This window comes from Cupressus sempervirens, chromosome 3 (assembly GCF_028749045.1).
Source record: "Cupressus sempervirens isolate cs-2001-9-10 chromosome 3, ASM2874904v1, whole genome shotgun sequence".
In the NCBI taxonomy this organism is placed as follows: domain Eukaryota; kingdom Viridiplantae; phylum Streptophyta; class Pinopsida; order Cupressales; family Cupressaceae; genus Cupressus; species Cupressus sempervirens.
This window is the reverse complement of record NC_143120.1, coordinates 925,671,695-925,684,458: the sequence shown is the minus strand read 5'-3', so window position 1 is coordinate 925,684,458 and position 12,764 is coordinate 925,671,695. Positions and strand designations below refer to the sequence as shown.

The following is a 12,764-nucleotide window of genomic DNA, read 5'->3' as shown; positions in this document are numbered from 1 at the left end:
TATCCTAGCATCCCTATATGAAATAATTTTCTCTGAAATTCCATGCAACCTGGAAATCTCTTTCATGAACTTATGAGCAATCTCGGGTGCTCCATCAGTTAAATTCCCTAGTATAAAATGAGCAATCTTTGTCAATCTATCTGTCAACCACGACCAAAATAGTGTTGTGTCGATTCCGTGTCATAGGTAACCCTTGTACAAAATCCATGGATATTACTTGCCCTTTCCACTCGGGTACTTCATTTGGGTGTAACAGGCCTATGGGGTATTGATGTTTTGCTTTTACTCTCTGGCATTCCAAACATCCTGCAACAAACTCAATTATCTCCCTTTTCATCGCCTTCCAGAAATATAGAAGTTTTATATCAAATAACATTTTTGTTACTCCCGGATGTCTTGAATATGGGGCTGAATGAAATTCACCTAAGATTAGTCTTTAAAGTTCAAGGTCTTTGGGTACATAGATTCTATGGTGATATCTTAATAATCCATCCTCCTCTAAGCTAAACTCTGAATACTTAAAATCTTGTGGGTCTCTGACAAGAGCTAGGTTGATTTCTGCATAAAATTCATCATGCTCCAAGTGTCGTAAAATTTGATCTCTTAACTTGAAGTCTATAGTAGTTATCATCAAAATGTGTCTTCTTCTGCTTAGGGCTCAACCACCTTGTTTTTCTTACCTTTAATATAACTTATGTTGAACTCATAATCTGCTAAAAATTCCAGCAACCTCCTTTGTCTAGCATTAAGATTCGGTTGGGTGAAAATATACTTCAAACTGTGATGATCGGATCTATGCTCTAAAGGTTTTCCGATTAAGTAATGTCTCCACATTTGCAAAACATGCACAATTGTTGCTAATTCAAGATCGTGAGGTGCGTAATTATGTTCATAGTTTTTCAATTTCCTAGATTCATAAGCAATAACTTTTTCATCCTGCATTAACACACCCCCTAATCCTTCTCCAGATGCATCTGTTATAACTACGAACTGCTTTTTTAGATCAGGTACCCTTAGAATAGGTGTTGTAGTCAATTTTTCTTTCAAAAACTCGAAGGCTGATTGACACTTCTCTGTCCAAATAAATTTCTTTCCCTTCCTCTGAAGTGAAGTGATTGGATAGGCTATACTTGAGAAGTTTTTGACAAACTTTCTATAGAACCTTGCTAACCCCATAAAGCTCCTAACTCCTAGGTATGGGCCATTCCTTAATTGCTTTTATCTTTGATGGATCCACTGCTATACCTTGAGTTGATATAATGTGCCCTAGATACTAAATTTCCTTTTGGTGGAAAGGGCACTAAGATAATTTCCCATCTAGTTTGTGTTCTCTTAATTTTTGCAGAACTAAGTGACTCTGATGTTCTTCCTCATTCTTAGAATATAGTAAGATGTCATATGTAAAGACCAATACAAACTTGTCTAGACAATCCTGAAATATGTTGTTCATTAGATTCATGAAAGTTGTTGGGGCATTGATTAACTCAATTGGCAACATTGTAAACTCATAATGCCCATACCTAGTTCTGAATGTGGTTTTATGTATATCTTCATCCTTTATTCGAAGCTGATGGTATCTTGACCTCAAGTCAATTTTTGAAAATACTGTCGCACCCTTCATTTGATCAAAAAGATCATTTATGCTTGGCAATGGGTACCAGTTTTTGATGGTGACGTTATTGAGCATCATGTAATCTATGCATAATCTCATGGTTCCATCCTTCTTCCTCACAAACAACACTGGAGCTCCCCATGGTGAGACACTAGGCCAGATCAACTTCTTATCTAGCATATCTTGAAGTTGGATCTGTAATTCCATTAATTCTATAGTTGTCGTCCTATATGGTGCCTGGGATATGGGTTCTGCTCTTGGTATCAAGTCTATGGTGAAATCAAATGCTCGGGAAGGGGGTAGTCCAAGAAGTTCTTCAGGAAACACATCTTGATAATTCTTCAAATAAGGGTATTTTTTTTCAAAGGACTCTTTTTAACTTTTGTGTGATTTCCCCATCTTCATAAATGTAGTCATCTCCATAACTGGTGGTTTTAGGTTCCATTGTGTCCTCAATCCTAACTACAAAAATCTCACAACCCTTTATCCCCATATCTTTTAAGTTGTACTACAGAAATCTCTTTAGATCTAATTTCATGCTTAATCCCTGAAATGCTTGTTGGTCTACCTTGATGATCCACACAGTTTACAGCTTTGGCAAGACAATCTACTTTGGCCTTATGTTCATTGAGGCAATTAATTCCTATGATAATGTCGTATGACCCAAGGGGTGCTACATATAAGTTCAGTTTCGTTGAAAAATTCGGGAAGTCAACCTGAGCCTCAAACAGGCATTGCTCTACCTTAGCCCTTGACTGGTTCACATATTCAAATATCCATGGTTTTTCCATAAAACTAGATCTTTTCAGAAACCTACTTAGTAGTCTAGGTGATATAAAACATTCAAAGGCTCTAGTATCAATTAAAATGGACACAGGGTTTTCGTAGATCTTATTCGGATTTTCAATGGGGCCTATCTATTGTTCTGCCTATTATTATCCAGAGCTACGTGAATCCTCCGCTGAAAGACTTGTTGTTGTTGCGGTAAAGGTGGTCGTTGTAGCTGGCTGGCGTTGGGTTTATTGAGGCACTGGTTTACATAATGATCTCCTCCACAGTTAAAACATCCTTCTAGTAGTCCTCTCTTTTCATTATTCCTATTGTTTTTACTCGTATTATAATTGCTTTTGGCATCCTTAGCTCCATGACCCTTTAACTCTGGTTTGTTGTATTTGTAGTCCTTATATTGCTTTTTCTGAGGCCTGAAATCAACACTATCTGAATTCCAAATTGTCTTTCTCTTGTTGTCTCAGATGGAGTCATCCTTTCTGATCTTGTATTCTTGTCGAACTGCCTTCTCAAGGGCCTCTTCCATGGTTCGGGGAGTGAGAACATCAATAGCTCCTCTTATCCTATTGTTCAATCCCACGATGAATTTCCTCACTTTCAAATTGGTGTCTTGCTGATATGGTGGCACGTATTTAAGCAATCGAGTGAACTTCTCTTAGTACTTATGTACTGGCATGTCTTCTTGTTTTAAGTTTTGGAAGTCTAAAAGCTTCTGATCATAAAAGGTTTGTGGCAGCCAACGTTTCTGAAATATGTTCACAAACTTTTCCCTAGTGATCTCAGTGGTTCGTATGTTTAGTTCAATCTTGGTGTTTTCCCACCAGGTTGCAGCTTCTCCGGTAAAATGATATATTCCCCAAACTGCTTTTGAGGTTTCAGAGAAATTCCTAATCTCAAAATATTATTCCATCTCAGTTAACCATGCTTTTGCTCCCTCCCCGGATTCAGAACTAGAGAACTTAGGTGGTTTTATTTTCTTAATGTTTGCTGATAAATCAGCCACTATCTCTTTGTTCCTTTGTTTCTTTGATCGCTTGGGAGAGGGAGTTTTGTTATGCTCAGAGACTTCTGTCTCGGCTCTAGGAGGTGGTGAGGTTTGAGTTTCCTTGCAGTTCGGCCCTATTTGGGCTGCCATTTCACTCATTCTTTTTTCCATGGTTTCTAGCTTTAGTTGTGTTTTTTGCAAGATCTGGAGTAGCAATTCATTAGAAGATTGAGGGTTCTCACATATTATATCTTGATTTTCATTGTTCTCATTACTGTTCATTTTTATGTTTAGGGTTCCCACCTGTTAATTTACAGTTGTGTCAATTATGTAGAAAAAGAAAAAGAGAACACTTAATTTTCAAATAACTTAATTCAATTTATTATTTCGTTGCTTTACTTAGAGCAACCTTATTTACAAAATTTCCTCTATTGAGGATGTTTACATCAACATAACATTTAATTTTGCTTTGCATTACTTAATTTTGTTTCAATTTGGTACATGTCCCACACCATTCAGGATCTATGAAACTGTAAGAGAGGATTGCTCTGCTGAGCATTCCAGCGTTGAATTAGCTTGTTTCTATAAGTTGCTTTGCTGGCAGGAGTCCACTTGACTCTTTCCTTCTTCATCCGCTGAATTGCTTGATTCAGAGTTTCATTATCTCGGAGTATAGAACAGCAGGTTTAATCATATTTAGTCATGTTTTTAATGAGATAGGGAAAGATGGGGTGTCAAGCCTCCTTGCGGGGTGTTTAATGTACTTGCATCCTATAGTCAGTACAAAATTCTTTCTAGTTTCCTGAAGGTAGTGTGCCCTAGGTTCAATGTCGAACCTAGCACTTTGATACCATATGTAACAACCGTATTTTCCTAACCAATTCAAAACTCCTAATGATCTAATAACTGATTCTATTTCACATGGAAAAGATTTCCTTTAACTATTCTTAACTAGGAGGGAGTAACTGCTTCCTATTCGGTTTACAAATTATAATTATCTATTGAATTTAAATAAATGAATGAATACACTGCTAACATTTTTAATCGCTCTAACTGATAACATGTTCAGCTGAAAGTAAAGTACAACTATCAACTAATATCTTTAATCTAACTGATAATATGTTCTACTAGAAATAAAGTAACAACTAATATCTTCAATTTGAAAGTAAAGTGACATCTATCTATTTATTTTTCTAAGTATCTAAAGATAAGGGTGTAAAGAACATACAAAAATTAATGGAGAAATTCCTTTGTCATGTTGTTCAAGCCTCGACATTGGTGAGAGGAGAAGCATTGACATAGGCTTAACCTCCTAACCACGGACCATACTTATCCCCACACATCGTAACTTAATAGAACAACCCTCCCTATCTCGGGATTGGGCTGGAATGTTCTTAAGTCCAACCATCCGAGTAATCTAGTGGTTTGAGTGTCCCATCAGTTATTCATAAATAATTGAAGCTTATGGAAAAACAAAAAAGATTTCATGATCAGCACATCTGCCTATATCTACCCTGGCCAAGGATTTCATAAACCTGATCTCCACCACTCAACTTGACAACTAGTTTCATCATTAAGACATGCATGAGCTATTATATATGTTTGTTACTTAGTTATCTGATTTCAATCTTGATTCTTGCAGGTTATCTTCACCTCTTCACCATTAATGGCATCCTTACCGGTGAATTCCTCGGTGTTTGGACTTCATGATATTATTCACACCTTTGCATGATGTATAAAAAGAAATAGGAATAAATTCGGATATGAACATTGTCTCATGGTTGTCATTATAGTTTCCATCTTACATATCTATGACTGAGACAATCTCATGGTTAATATTACAGCGCGTGACATGATATCAGACCCTGTGATGTTCCAACTAAGAAGCTATATTTAAGTACACATATTCCATTCAAACAATATATACATTGGACAATAGTATTATTTTGGCTAGACGAACATGACAGGACATCGACTTGGTATAGCAATGAGAAAAGAAAGAAAAGCAGATCATGTACGCATTGAAATGGACCTAGCATGACTCATGTTACTTGTTGCTAAATGCTCCTTCCTTCCGCGGCCGAAAATGATGATCTCGTGCATTCTTCCTTGCTCTATACTCATTGAGGGATAAAAATGTGAAAGAGGAATCAGACGGAATGCAAGCTATGAGACTAATATTGTTTCAGAACTACTCAATTTTGCTTTAACACAAAAGAAGGTGAATGGAATGGTAGCGGAATTTGCAGTGAGAGAAAGAATTGTTTCAAATACGATAAATGATGCTCTATTAAATGGTCGGCTTTGGCTCTTCGGCTACCTTCGGTTATCAAGAAAGCCATTCAAATGCATCTCAAATTCGAATTATGAAAAGAAAATAAGAGGGAAAGGAATAAGGAGGTGAAGAGTTTTAATTTTTATTTAATTATTATTATGCACTCTTATAAACGTTCATGTGTACATATTGGTGACGTGACATCATTAGATTATAAATTTATAATTTATTGGTGTCACCTCATTTTTATATACATTTGTTCATATTTTAAGGGTGTATAATAATGATTAAATAAGAGATTTCAATAATAAATATTTAAAGGTATGAATTTTATATTTTTAATTTAGATTATTTAAGTTTTATTATATTGTTTTCTTAATAGCTCATGTGGTCCCATAATGTAATATGTTGTCAAGTCTTTGTATCCTTTCCAAGGTAGTCTTAGGTCATACTTGTCGATCTTGATAACTGGACCAATCGACCATCCCATTTCGATGATCTCGTTTAGCAATGCTTCCTCTTTCTTCAGTCTTTTTCCTACAATCACCGAAGCAAAACATTCTCGCCAAGACATTAATTCAAAGATATATCGATTGTTAATTCCAATCAAACAATTGTCGATCATCTAATAACAGTTTATTGGTTGCTTGATTATTTTCATCAACGTCTACAATAACTAACTCATTTCACATAACTCGTTATCAGTTGGTACAACGTATATAATTAACTAACTCACTTCACATGATTAGGAAAGAATAAATTGATACGTCTATAATTAACTAACTTGTTTCACATGATTAGGGAGGAAATAAATTGATACAACATCTATAATTAACTAACTTGTTTCAAATGATCAGGAAAGAAATAATTTGATACAACGTCTATAATTAACTAACTTGTTTCACATGAATAGGAAAGAAATAATTCGTTAAACCAACGCCTATGATCAATTTAAAACTTGGGGCAAAATTTGGGATTTAACATATACATAAATGAATAACATATATATATTTCTTAGCTGCTCATCTTGCTAAGATTATCTCTCCTTAGATTGGCAATTTTGATACCTTCATGAAAGATTCCGACCATTTATTAAGGACACCGAGTTAGAGCATGGTGATATCTTGGTTAGTTTTGATGTGGTTTCTCTCTTCACCAAGGTTCCGATTGCAAACTCTATTCAAAATTTCAAATCATTAAGAGCAAGGTTGGTGAGGAGATTTCCAATTTAGTTGACTTTTGCTTAAGATCTACTTTCTTCTCCTTCCAAAATGCCATCTATGAGCAAGTTGATGGGGTGGCAATGGGTTCCCCCCCCTCTCCGATCATAGCCAACCTCTTTATGGAGCATTTTGAGCAGTCAACCCTCCACTCTTTCCCTCTCAAACCTAGGTGGTAGAAGAAATTCATTGATGATACCAATGTTTGTTGGCCTCATGGGCGCGACAAACTTGAAGCATTTCACACGCACTTAAACAACTCGGTCCCCACCATAGAGCTTGAGTCGGACAGCTAATTGCCCTTTCTAGATGTTCTTCTCATCAAGAAGCCTAATGGTACCTTTGGTAGTTGTGTGTATCGCAAGGTCACCCACACCGATCTCTATCTCCACTCGTCTTCCCACCACCACCCAAGCCAAAAAGTGGGTATTCTTAAGACCCTCGCCCTCAGAGGCCTTAGAATTTGTGATGCTGACGACATAGATAATGAGTATTCATAAGCAAATTTATTCATCCTAAATGAGTATTTTTGTAAGCAAATTTCTAAGGCTCTTAATCAAGCCAAGTCCTTTCTTTCTTGCTTTGAATCTCAACCCTCTCTGTCCTTGCATTCCTCCCTCCCTTTTGTGGATGGCATCTCCCAAAAGATTGTCAAGATCTTAACTAAAAAGGGTCTTCAGGTAACCTTAAAACCCCTTTCCAAGTTCAGTAATTTGGCCCCCTGCTCAAGTGTTGTGATGTGGAGCCTAATTAGACTCGAAGGTTTATTTGGCATGGTTTCCCCCTAAATTATTTCTATGAGGGTTTGGGGGCAACGCCCCTATAGGGTCTCAGGGTGCCAACTTATATTGTAAAAGGAGTCGACTGCTATTTTCCTATCGGACCACTTATTCTAGCCATAATTTTGTAAGCGGCAAAGGCTTGTATAAAAAAGCTTAGGGTTAGGGATTTCATAATGTATGGTGATATTATAGCTTCTTTTTGTAGTATTGTAATTACTGGATAATAATAATATTGGACTTGTTGTTGGTGGACGTAGCCCAAGGATTGGGGGAACCATGTTAAATCTTTGTGTCTTGTATTCTCTTCTGTGCGATTTATTATTTTCTGATATTTGTTATATTTTCATAAAATTGTTATTTCTGTCTGAAGTTAATCCTAACATCAAGGACTCCAAAGATTCCTCTCTTGATTCTAGAGTTTATAAGATTATGTGCTCCTATGGTACTCCCTATATAGGTGAAACAGGGTGCTCTTTTCAGACCAGATTCTACAAGCATAGCTCTAGTATCATGCATGATAGGATCCACAAATCGGCTCTTGCTCAGCATTCCTCCTCTACCAAACACCACATTTGCGTGGAGAGCTATAACAACCAATTTTTTCGAGTCTTATTTAACAACTAACATATCCAAGAATTACAGATATTATTTCATTTTCATAGGAAGACAGTTATGTCAGTCATGTTCATGTGAATGAGATTAAAATCAGTTAAACAAAATTTCTTAACTAAGAATTGAAAACACCATCAATGAATTTACTATGGAAATTAAAATTTACATACCACAAAATTCGAGATTAAAATCAATCTAAGGATGCTTCTGCAACCACCCAAGTTAGTTCACAAATACCACTATAACAATATCATATAACGACTACCATCCAATACCGCTATATCAAAATCAAAGGACAATTATCATCAAATACCACTATATAAAATTAGGGCATCACATACCACTATATCAATTAGGGCATCGATTACTATTGGATCATTTAGGGCTTCAGATACCACTGTATCACTTAGGGCTTCAATTACCATTGGATCATTTAGGGCATCGGATACCACTGTATCAATTAGGGCTTTAGATACCATTGTATCATTTAGGGCCTCAGATATCACTGTATCATTTCTTTCCTTCCGATTGCTTAATTGTGGCAATAACTCAAGATTAGAAGATATGCTCATATTTAGTATTCATATAAATGAAAGATTGATATAAAAATCCATCAGATAAATCTATCTCTTGCAACTAAATGTAAAATAACTGTAACGATGATATAACTGAATTAATCTTACGTTCGTCTTGCATATACATCATAAAAGTAAAAATACTTATTTCCAACAAACAATTGCATGTATAACTTATCTTTGTCTGTTGTACATCTGACAACTTGGGGAGAGGTGAAACATTGTCAAGGGCTTAACCACCCAACCTCGGACCAAAACTTATCTCCACACGATCTCTAACGAGAAAGGCCCTCCCTACCCAAAATAGACAGGGAACATCTTGTCATCTACTGAGCATCCTATTTTCTAATCACACCACTTGACTTGGTAGCAAAAGCATATGATAAACATGATCAAGCATGAGCTATTAAGTAAGACTATTAATTTTAATCATGTCTGATTTCTCTTTTGTTTTCTTGTAGATTTATTCCACCTCTTCACCATTTCATGGTTACCAGCCGGTGAGTCCCAGGTGTATTAAAAGTTTATGAGCACCCTGCCCTTTTTCACCTCTTCACCATTTTGTGGCTTCATTGCTGGTGATTCCCAGGTGTTTTGGATAAGTTGTGAGCATTCTGCTCTTAATATCCTTTATCATAAGTTGTGACAAATAAAACTTGTTCCTGAGATCAGCAACATTCAAACAGATTCTTATTACTTTTGGAATCTCTTCTCAAGAGATACTATTTAACTTAAGAGTTATTACTAAATTTTCTTTTATGATAATTCTGATTTAATGAAATTAAGAAGAAGTTATTGACAAAAGACAAGAATTATTCAACATATTAGACTGTGTTCAAAGATAATGAAAAGGAATTTCTATGCCTAGTCGACTACTGCAGGAAATGCATTTAAAACATGGAAAGGTATTTCATGACTTGATAAGAATTCGATACTGTTGAAGAACTTGCAGATGGACCAGTTTTCCTTAAGTTGATTGGGGCGTCACTTTTATTGCATAAAGTCTTTGTTCTCAGCTCGTATTCTTTCATGGCAAGGAATGTAAATCGAGCCACTTGAAATGTCAGTCGATTTGCAAGTAACCAGCAAACGTAACAATGGTAATTTGCAGACATAACAATGATAAATTGCAGGGTCGAATGGTTTATTGAGACAAGGAAAATCTGGAAACGTAGCAAGGCAGAAAGAAGTTTAGGCATCAAGGAAAAGATGGTCCCGTCTCTTCCTCACGGCTTCCATTTATGGAGAGCAATTGGGACTCCTTGGCTTCTGTCGGTTTCAAAAGATTATAGCTGATTCAAATTCCAAATGTTTTAATTCGATTAAAACAAAGAAGAGGAAAAGAAAAATTAAATGGTTGGAAGATAAAGTTGGAAAGATTATAATTTCAATTGTTATTATGATATATACTTATATACGTTCATGTAAGTATATCAATAGGGTGACATCATTAAATTATGTTATTATAATTTATTGGTGCCATTTCATTTTTATATTTATATGTACATACACAAATATTTATTATAATAATAAGGCGAGAGATCATATTAAATCCTTTGAGGTACATTTTATAATTCAATTAAATTATTTTACGTTTTAAATTATTTATTTAATAGCTCATGCAGTTTCATCGATTGTATCCTGATGTTCAAGTTGCTAGGTCCTCAACCCATTTGCCCAATGATGGTGATGCTCCCATGCTTAATTCTTTTTTGACAATGCATCCACCCCTTCGACATGCTTCCTACAAGGAAATTCTTCGCAATTAAATCATATTATCATAACAAATTATTTAATCATAACTAATCATAATGGCTAGCTGCCTATTCAATTCCATGAATTCGTGATAAATAATTATAACGAGTAACCATCTTACCATTTCACAGGATTATAACAATTTTAACTGTCAACTGACTTCATGTGAACCACAACGGCTATATTTTAAATTAGGTCAAAAATTGGGATTTAACAAGAGTGTCCAAATCCTTTCTAAGGAGGACCACTACTTCAAGAGGAAACTCAAGAGGCTATCGTAATATATATATATATATATATATATATATATATATATATATATATATATATATATATATATATATATATATATATATATATATATATATATATAAACCTCTTTTTCTCATTTATTTCCTTTTCTAATTAGGTTTTCCCTCCTTTTATTTCCCCTTGGAGAGGCTAGTCTACAATTATTTCTTTCTTTCCATATATTTGGCTCTCTCATCCTAATGATGGATCACAAAGTGTGATCCAAAACGTTGATGATTAAAAAACATACACAATTAAATCCATAAACCAAATTGTTGCTATTAAATGGATTGTGGAAATCTGATAATGTTAAATACTTTGAACAATACTGATTAATGGTAAACTTTATCACTATTAAAGTCAGATGTTTATCATCTGTAATATGTGATAGTTCTATGATTTATGATCTTCTTGTTCATGTTTAAAGTCTTCCTTCTCTGTTATGCATCTAAACGTTTATCATATATTATTATTACAAACATATTGCAAACCTGAAACTGAACATAATACATTACATTTGCAAACTTTATCACTGCTTTTGATTTGAAAAACCATTGCCATGACACATAATTCCAGATTTTCTATAAATTTAAAATTATATTAGAAAAAAAGTCTGATGTGCCCAAGAACCCCCGTCCCCTATTTTGAAAAATAGTCGTACCCGTACCCGTACCAGTACCCTAAGTATCCAAGTACCCCCGTCCCCATGCAACCTTGAGTCATCAATTGATCACATACATAGCATATATGATGATTCCCAACCAAGGAAAACATCTTTCTTTTATGCCTTTTACAATTTATTAATTAGATTGGTTTGTTAAGGCTTCCCCAATGTACAATTAATTACATAGGTCCATGCTAAGGCATACACACCTTCATAAGCATTATCAAAAATATTACACTTCCTCAACATTTCAGCTGCCAGTAAAATACACTGCATGTTACACAACAACGACCTTTCTAGAATAGCCCAAATCCTTCTCTCTCTCGAACATAGGTGCACGAACAAGTCTTCTATCATATCCCAAGCTTGCTTACATTAATTCCAACTTGCCAATAAGATACAACAAAAATAGGATCAACTGTCTCTGCCAGTAATCCTTGTACACTAGTCTGCTACCAATCTTCACCAAACAAACTGGAACATAAGACTCAACGAACATAGACATGATGTCTATATTCATTCTTCTCCACAAATCTAAGCTCGCATAACTTATCCTATCATATACCATCTTTGTCATGCTAATAATCATCCTGCGATATACAAAATCTGTGTCTGTCATGATGACAAACATATTTTGTCATCAATGACAAAACTTGCCATTAATACAACATTAAAACAATACAATAAAGTGCCAACAAAGACCTCAATTTCTAACAAAGCCAACATGATCAAACTTGGTCAACGGGCCAGTAGGATAGTAGGAAACTTAGATTTTCAGTCTAGGAGTGTTCTTGATCATATTGGATGAATTTGGGTTAAGTCCTAGGTGATAGGAAGCCCAAATTGCACAAAAGTGCAAAACTTGTCAAAATGTTGCTTGACAACACTGACAACTTTTCAAATATGCATGCCAAACTTCTGCCAACAGTCAGATTGTTTAAATTTCCATTGGGGAAGTTGATGTTGGTCTATTCAAGGCCTTTTGGATCTAAAATGATCGAAGAAGTATTGGGTTATTTGAAGCAGTAAAACATTCAGAATTTTTTCCTACAATTTCGATGTTCAAATGTGTACCATTATGTTGTATGAATTGATCTAACTATAAACCCTATTGGACTGTGGAGAGGAATGAATTAAGAACTTCTTAAACTTGCTTTGAAGAAGATTGATCGAGTTTTGGAGGATAAACAATCATTTTTCTGAA

At 35.1% G+C, this 12,764-nt stretch overlaps 1 protein-coding gene across 1 annotated transcript in view; it reads left to right on the top strand.

The window, feature by feature from the left end:
• LOC149569777 (DExH-box ATP-dependent RNA helicase DExH1-like) overlaps positions 1–12,764 on the top strand; it is an 85,888-nt gene that overhangs the window by 59,002 nt on the left and 14,122 nt on the right. The gene's annotated exons all lie outside the window — the stretch shown is intronic.